The sequence below is a fragment of the Bos indicus genome, chromosome 16, assembly GCF_029378745.1.
Source record: "Bos indicus isolate NIAB-ARS_2022 breed Sahiwal x Tharparkar chromosome 16, NIAB-ARS_B.indTharparkar_mat_pri_1.0, whole genome shotgun sequence".
Taxonomy (NCBI): domain Eukaryota; kingdom Metazoa; phylum Chordata; class Mammalia; order Artiodactyla; family Bovidae; genus Bos; species Bos indicus.
Genome location: NC_091775.1, coordinates 72,610,507 through 72,619,091, shown reverse-complemented (window position 1 = coordinate 72,619,091; position 8,585 = coordinate 72,610,507).

Below are 8,585 nucleotides of genomic sequence, written 5' to 3'. Positions count from 1 at the left end.
AACCTCTCCTCCTGCTGGAGCTGGTCTGAGTAGGTCCCTGTTCCCTATATGAGACATGAATACTGCCCACTTCACGAGGTGGTGAAGGCTCAGTGAGAAAACTCATGAAAGTGGTGAAGACAGGTGCTCAGCAAATACTGGTCAATCTAAATCTGTTCTCTTAACATGTTCTTTTAACTATTCCAGAAATAAAGGTTTGAGTTGGGAGGAGACCCAGGTCGAGCTCAAGTTCTGTTGGAGCTGAATGCACACATGGGGTGGTCAGCAAGACCTCTGACAGTCGCACGCTCAGCAGAAACAGATGCAAGAGGTGGTAGGGCCCATCAGGAAGTGACAGAAGCTGCTTGGGGGAAAGCCCTGGAGGGTAGAGCCGTGCAGATGGGACTTGTCGGGGACACAGATGAGGTACCCCGGGACCTTCGGGGATAATCATGGGACGTTCTCAGAAAGCCAGGGGCCCAACCAGGCAGGAGGGCAGGAGGCAGAGTGACAGGAGGAGTTACTTTGCAGGCTGTCAAGTTCCATGAAACTCTTCTGCACACCGCCACTCAGATTTCGCACCAAGGAGAGCGGCGTGCCCGACAGGCTGCCTCCTGGAAACCACCAGAGGGGGGACCCATGGCATCTCTGTCTCTGGATGAGGCTCAGGCTCACTGCATGGGCAGAGTCTTTCATTCCTGCTTCCTCGGGACAGCTGACACCCAAAGTCTGTCTCTGGGAGCTACCTTACATTAACGGCTTGGATTTAAGAGAGTTTATATATATATATATACACACACACACACATATATATTTATTTATTTATATATAAAATATATATATTTATTTATATATAAAATATATATATTTATTTATTTATATATAAAATATATAAATATATTTGCAAGGAGGACAAAGGTTCAGTCAAATGGGTCAGCCTAGTCCAAGTCACAGGGTAGGGGAACTCAGCAGAGGCCAGGAAGGAGAATTATCTGGGCACAGGCAGCTAAACAACCCTTATCACAGAACAGGCTACTGGGAGGAAGGAAGGGCGCATAGGGAGGGGCGAGGTGAGGGAGGTCAACTCAGACAGGTCAGGAGGGCGGGGGTGGAGACCAGAAGGAGATGTAGCAGGGATCCCGAGGAGCAGAGAACGGTGCAGAGGGACAGGAAGTGAGGCAGGCCTGGGAGATCGCTCACCGCCCTCATCATTCATTCATTCCTTTAACAGGAACCTACTGAGGGCCTGCTGTGTGCCAGGCCATCTGGCAGGCTCAGGACACCAAGGAGGAGGAAGCCATGGACCTGCTCTCCAGCCGAGGCTCTGTACGCCCATGGGGCCCCCAGGAGGCAGGCGGCTCACTCTTCCGACTTCTTTTCCCCGCTGACACCTGGTCTTACCTCCAGGGCAGTCTTCTGTCTTTGGGACCAATAAGTGGAGAATTATTTCACTGAGAAACTCCTATGGCCCCAACCTCTTGGGTGTCCGTGTTTATTCCTAGAGGCAGCCCCAAAGGCAGGGCAAGAGTGAGGAATGTGTATGCAGGGCCGCGGCCTGTGAGCTGACACGTGTCCCGGGAACCCGTTGTCTCTGCCCTGAGAGCCCCCGCTCTCCTCCAGGATGCCCCCCATCAACCAACAACAGGCACGGGATCATAGACCGGCTGGCAGAGGAAGGGAACCCCCAGAGACACGGCAGGAGAAAGTGTCCAGGGCCTGGAGACAAGGGCAGCGTGGAACAGCAGGGCAAGCTCCAGAGACTAAGACAGGCTCTGGGTGCAAATCTGGACTCTGCGGCTCACGAGCTGTGTGACAGGGTCCGGGGCTGTGAGCCCTCCGAGCCTCTTTGCTTCGGCTCTCAGAGGAGTGTCCCCCTGGGGTAGATGTAGAAGCTTAAACCGGACAGCATGCATGAATGTGACCAGCCTCAGGTTCAGGACCCACCTGTTCAGGAGGGAAACCGGGCCCGGGTGCCCATCTCCTCCTTGGGAGACACGTGATCGGGGGCTGTCACGGGCATTCTGGCAGCTGGGTTTCCACAGTAGTCTAAAGGGTGGGCCTGGCTGTTCTAGAGATTACTGCCCTGCCTTCGGGCAGCTGAACTTCGCACAGAAGGTGGGTTCACTGCTTTCCCCCTGGAACCTTAAATCTGCCTAGCGCTTCTCAGTGTCACCACCAACCTTGTTAGGTGAATAGGAAAGATAATAAGAAGCCCATTTTACGGATGAAGAAAGAGAGGCCCGGAGAAGTTAAATTTTCTCAGAGTTAAATTCAGCAAGGAAAGATGTCTCAGTGGCTAGTGAATTCAGGGCATTTTCCACCAAAGAAGGTGCCGCTGCCCAGAGAAGACCTCCAAGCCCCAGCCCTTCAGCTTCTTCTGCAGTTGAGGCAGATGGAGACGTGAGAGCCCTGGGCAGGCTCATAATCCTATTCCCTTGTTCTAAGTCTATAAATATTATTCTGAATAATATGGAGTTCATTTAGCCAGCATGGCTCAGATGGTAAAGAATTCATCTGCAATGCAGGTGATCCATGTTCGATCTCTGGGTCGGAACGATCCCTTGGAGAAGGGAATGGCAACTCACTCCAGTATTCTTGCCTGGAGAATCCCATGGACAGAGGAGCTTGGTGGGCTACACGGTGCGTGGGGTCGCAAAGAGGCAGACAATGCTGAGCAACTAACACTAATACTAACCTAAGAAAAACCTCAATTTTCTCTTTCAATAAAAGTCTTTAGGGACTTTCCTGATGGTCCTGTGGTTAAGAAGCCTCCTTGCAATGCCAGGAATGCAGGTTTGATCCCTGGTCAGGGAACTGAAATCCCACAGCCACAAAGCAAATAAACCCTCATGCCACACGCAGCTAGAGAGCTCACACGCTGTAATGCAAGAGTCCATGTGCTGCACCCAAGACCCAGTGCAGCCAAATAAATAAAAAAATAATTGGTAAATTAAAAAAAAAAAAAGTCTTTCTTTAAATGTCAAAATCTGGGATTTGGGACATACACTGGATATAACCAAACATTTTAACCTAATCAAATTTGTCTTTTCAGTTTTCCATCACTCATAGCATTAGTCATTCCCACTCATCAGGAGAGAAGTAACTAGCATAGATACAGTTACAAAATCTTCCTTAAATGTGCTTGAACGCTTTTTCCCGGCATTCTTGTCAACAAAACATTTCCCTCTTGTCTGTGGTTCTGCTTCTTTTCTGTTTGTTTGTTTTTTTTTTTTTTTGCAGATGTGAAACTAGGCAACTTCTTGACAGATGCATCAGTTACATGGTTTATAGCTAAAAGAAACCTAAAACTTGGGAATTCCCTGTGGTCCAGTGGTTGAAACTCCTGGTTTTCACTGCTGAAGGGAGCACAGGTTCAGTCCCCAGTCTGGAAGTTGGATCCCGCAAGTCCTGGGATTCAATCAATTCAATCAGAAGACAATCATCGTTGCACAGAGCTGACAACCCAGAGATAGGGCATCCCTTGGGATCAGCTCGGGCCAGTAGCTCAACCCAGTCCTAGGAATTCCTTTATCTGTGCTTTCTTCCAATCCAAGCCTTGCCTTCAAACACAAGCTGGCTTATGTCCTAGGAGTAAAATGGCTGAGTCAATGACCAAAAGGTGGAAACAACTCAGTGTCCACTCGCAGATGAATGGACAATAAAATGTGGACTATATATACAACAGAATATTAGTCACCTTTTGAAAGAAGGAAATTCTCACACCTGCTATGACAGGGATGAACCTGGAAGATATGTTGAGTGAATTAAGCCAGTCACAAAAGGACACAAAGCACGATTCCACTTATATCTAGAGTAGTCAAATTCATAGAGACAGAAAGTACAAAGATGGTTGCCAGGGGCCACAAAGAGAGGGGGACAGGGAAATTACTGTTCAAGGATGTAGAGTCTCCACTTGAAAGATAAAAAAAGTTCTGAAGACGGATGGTGGTGATGCTTCCTGATGTCACTGAGCTGTCACCTCCTCCTCCTCCAACTCCCCCTCCTCCTCCACCACCTCCTCCTCCACAACCTCCTCCTCCAGCACCACCATGACCACCACCTCCTCCTCCTCTTCCTCAACCAACTCCTCCTCCACCACCTCCTCCTCCACCTCCTTCTCCATCTCCTCCTCCTCCACCACCTCCTCCTCCTCCACCTCCTCCTCCTCCAGCACCACCATCTCCTCCTCCACCACCTCCTCCCCCAGCACCACCACCTCCTCCTCCTCCTCCAACACCTCCTCCTCCTCCAACACCTCCTCCTCCACCTCCTTCTCTATCTCCTCCTCCTCCACCACCTCCTCCTCCTCCACCTCCTCCTCCTCCAGCACCACCACCTCCTCCTTCTCCTCCTCAATCAACTCCTCCTCCACCTCCTTCTTCATCATCTCCTCATCCACCACCTCCTCCTCCACCACATCTTCCTCCTGCAGCACCACCACCTCCTCCTTCACCACCTCCTCCTCCATCTCCACCACATTCTCCTCCTCCTCCACCACCTCCTCCACCAGCACCACCACCACTACCTCCTCCTCCTCCAGCACCACCACCTCCTCCTTCTCCTCCTCAACCAACTCGTCCTCCACCACCTCCTCCTCCTCCACATCCTCCTCCTGCAGCACCACCAACTCCTCCTCCACCACCTCTTCCTCCTCCATCTCCACCACATCCTCCTCCTCCTCCACCACCTACTCCACCAGCACCACCACCACCACCTCCTCCTCCTCCAGCTCCTCCTCCTCCTCCAGCTCCTCTTCCACCACCTTTTCCACCTCCTTCTCCTCCAGCACCACCACATCCTCCACCATCTCCTCCACCACATGCGCCTCCTACACCACCACCTCCTCCTCCTCCACCACGTCCTCCTCCACCACCTCCCCTCCATCTCCACCACCTCCTCCTCCTCCACCACCTCCTCCTCATCATCAACCCCACCACCTCCTCCTCGTCCTCCTCCACCACCACGTCCACCTCCTCTACGACCTCCTCCTCCTCCCCCAACACCTCCTGCTCATCCCCCACCACCTCCTCCCCATCCACCACCTCCACCTCCTCCTCCACCACCTCCTCACCCACCACTTCCTCCTCCTCCACCACCTCCTCCTCAATCTCCACCACCTCCTCGTCCTCCCCACCACTACCTCCTCCACCTCCACAACCACCTCCTCCTCCTCCACCACATCCACCTCCTCCTCCACCACCGCCTCCTCCACCACCTTCTCCCCCACCACCTCCTCCTCCTCCACCAGCACCTCCTCCACCAGCACCTCCTCCACCAGCACCTCCTCCTCCCCCACCACCTCCTCTCCCCCAGCACCTCCTCCTGCTCCACCATATCCTCCTCTTCCTCCACCACCTCCTCCTCCTCCTCCACCAACACCTCCTCCTCCTCCTCAGCCACCACTACCTCCTCCTTCTCCACCACATTCACCTCCTCCTCCACCTCCTCCACCTCTTCCCCAATTTCCTCCTCCTCCCACACCACCTCCTCCTCCTCCATCACCTCCTATTCCTCCTCCTCCACCTCTTCCACCTCCTCCTCCAAAAACTCCTTCTCCATTTCCTCCTATGTGTGGAGGATGAGGAGGTGGTGGAGGAGGAGGAGGAGATGGAGGTGGTGGAGGAGGAGGAGGTGGTGGTGAAGGAGGAGGAGGAGGTGGTGTAGAAGAAGGTGGTGGAGGAGGAGGTGCAGGTGGTGGAGGAGGAGTAGGTGGTGGTGGAGATGGAGGAGGAGGTGGTGGAGGAGGAGGAGGTGATGGAGGAAGAGAGGGGTTGTTGGTGGTGTAGGAGGTGGAGGTGGTGGAAAAGGAGGAGGAGGTAGAGGTGGAGGAGGAGGAGGAGGTGGTGGAGATGGAGGAGGAGGTGGTGGAGGAGGAAGTGGATGTGGTGGAAGAGGAAGAGTTGGTTGTGGAGGAGGAGGTGGTGGGGGAGAAGGAGGAGGTGGTGGTGGAGATGGAGGAGGAGATGGTGGAGGAGGAGGAGGTGGTCCTCCACCACCTCCTTCTCCTACTCCTCCTCCTCCACCTCCACCACCTCTTCCTCCACCACCACCACCATCACCATCTCCTCCCCCTCCTCCACATCCTCCTACTTGAGCACTACTACCACCACCACCTCCTCCACCTCCACCTCCTCCTCCACCTCCACCACCACCACCACCATCATCTCCTCCTCCTCCTCCACAACCTCCTCCTCCTCCACAACCTCCTCCTCCTCCCCCACCACCTCCTCCTCCATCTCCACCACTTCCTTTTCCACCACCATCACCACCATCTCCTCCACCTCTACCTCCTCCTCCTTTTCCACCACCTCCATCTCCAACACCACCAACACCCCGTCTCCTCCTCCTCCGCCACCTCCTCCACCTCCTCCACAATTTGCTCCTCCTCCCACACCATCTCCACCTCCTCCTCCACCTCCTATTCCTCCTCCTCCACCTCCTCCTCCTCGAGCACCACCTCCTCCTCCACTTCCTTCTCCTCCAGCACCACCTCCTCCACCTCATCCTCCACCACCTCCTCCTCCATCTCCACCACCTCCTCCTCCACCACCACCTCCTCCTCCTCCAGCACCTCCACCTCCTCCTCCTCCTCCACCACCACCTCCTCTTCTCCAGCACCTCCTCCTCCTCCACCTCCTCCTCCACCTCCTCCTCCTCCACCACCTCCTCCTCCTCCACCAGTTCCTCCTCCTCCAGCACCTCCACCTCCTCCTCCTCCACCACCACCTCCTCCTCCACCACCTCCTCCTCCACCACCAGCTCCTCCTCCTCCAGCACCTCCACCTCCTCCTCCTCCTCCACCACCACCTCCTCCTCCTCCAGCACCTCCACCTTCTCCTCCACCACCTCCTCCTCCTCCACCACCTCCTCCTCCTCCACATCCTATTCCTCCTCCTCCACCTCCTCCTCAACCACCATCACCTCCTCCTCCTCCAGCACCACCTCCTCCTCCACCACCTCCTCCTTCTCCTCCTCCACCACCACCACCACCAACTCCTCCTCCTCCTCCTGAACCACCTCATCCTTTTCCACCTCCTCCTTCTCCTCCTCCTCCTCCACCTGCACCTCCACCACCACCACCCCCTCTCCTCCTCCTACTTCACCTTCACCACCTCCTCCTCCACCATCTCCTCGTCCGCCTCCATGTCCTCCTCCTCAAGCATCACCACCACCACCTCCTCCTCCTCTGCCACCTCTCCTCCTCCTTCCCCTCCTCCTCCTCCACCTCCTCATCCTCCACCCACAGGAGGAAGTGGAGAGGGGCTTGGAGGAGGAGGTGGAGGAGGAGGCATAGGAGGTGGAGGGGAAGGAGGAGGTGGTGCGAGAGGAGGAGGTTGTGGAGGAGGTGGAGGAGATGGCAGAGGAGGAGGAGGTGGTGGAGGAGGAGGTGGTGGTGCTGGTGCTGGAGGAGGAGCAGGTGGAGGAGTAGAAGGTGGAGGTGGTGGAGGAGGAGGAGGTGGTGGTGGAGCAGGAAGGAGAGGTGGTGGAGAAGGAGGTGCTGGAGGAGGAGGTGGAGGTGCTTGAGGGGGAGGTGGTGGTGGAGGAGGAAGTGGAGGTGCTGGAGGTCCTCATCCTCCAGAACCACCTCCACCACCTCCTCCACCTCCTCCTCCTTCTCCACCTCAACCACCTCCTCCTCAACCACCACCACCATTTCCTCCTCCTCCACAATCTCCTCCTCCTTCCCCACCACCTCCTCCTCCTTCTCCACCACCTCCTCCTTTTTCACCACCATCACCACCAGCTCCTCCACCTCTACCTCCTCCTCCTTTTCCACCACCTCCACCTCCTATACCACCAACACTCCCTCTCCTCCTCCTCCACCTCCTCCTTCTCTTCCACCTCCTCCTCCACCTCCTCCTCCAGCACCTCCTCCTCCACCTCCTCCTGCTCTGGCACCACCTCCTCCTCCTCCACCTCCTCCTCCTCCAGCATCACCACCTCCTCCTCCACAACCTCCTCTTCCACCTTCACCACTACCACCACCTCCACCACCTCCTCCTCCTCTACCTCCTCCCCAACAACCACCACACCTCTTCCACCTCCTCCTCCTCCTCCATATCCTCCTCCTCCAGCATCACCACCTCCTCCTCCACCTCCTCCTCCTCCTCCACCTCCTCCTCCACCTCCTCCTCCACCTCCTCCTCCACCTCCTCCTCCTCCACCTCCTCCACCTCCACCTCCTCCTCCTCCACCTCCTCCTCCACCTCCACCTCCTCCACTTCCTCCGCCTCCAGCACCACCACCTGCACCTTATCCTCCACTGAGGAGTCCTCCAGCACTACCTCCTCCACCTCAATCTCCACCGAGGAGTCCTCCTCCTCCACCACCTCCTCCTCCAGCACCACCTCCTCCACCTCAATCTCCACCGAGGAGTCCTCCTCCTCCACCTCCTCCTCCTCCAGCACCACCACCTCCACCTTATCCTCCACTGAGGAGTCCTCCAGCACTACCTCCTCCACCTCAGTCTCCACTGAGGAGTCCTCCTCCACCCCCTCCTCCTCCAGCACCACTACCTCCACCTCGATCTCCACCGAGGAGTCCTCCTCCACCTCCTCCTCCTCCAAAACCACCACCTCCACCTCATCCTCCACCGAGGAGTCCTC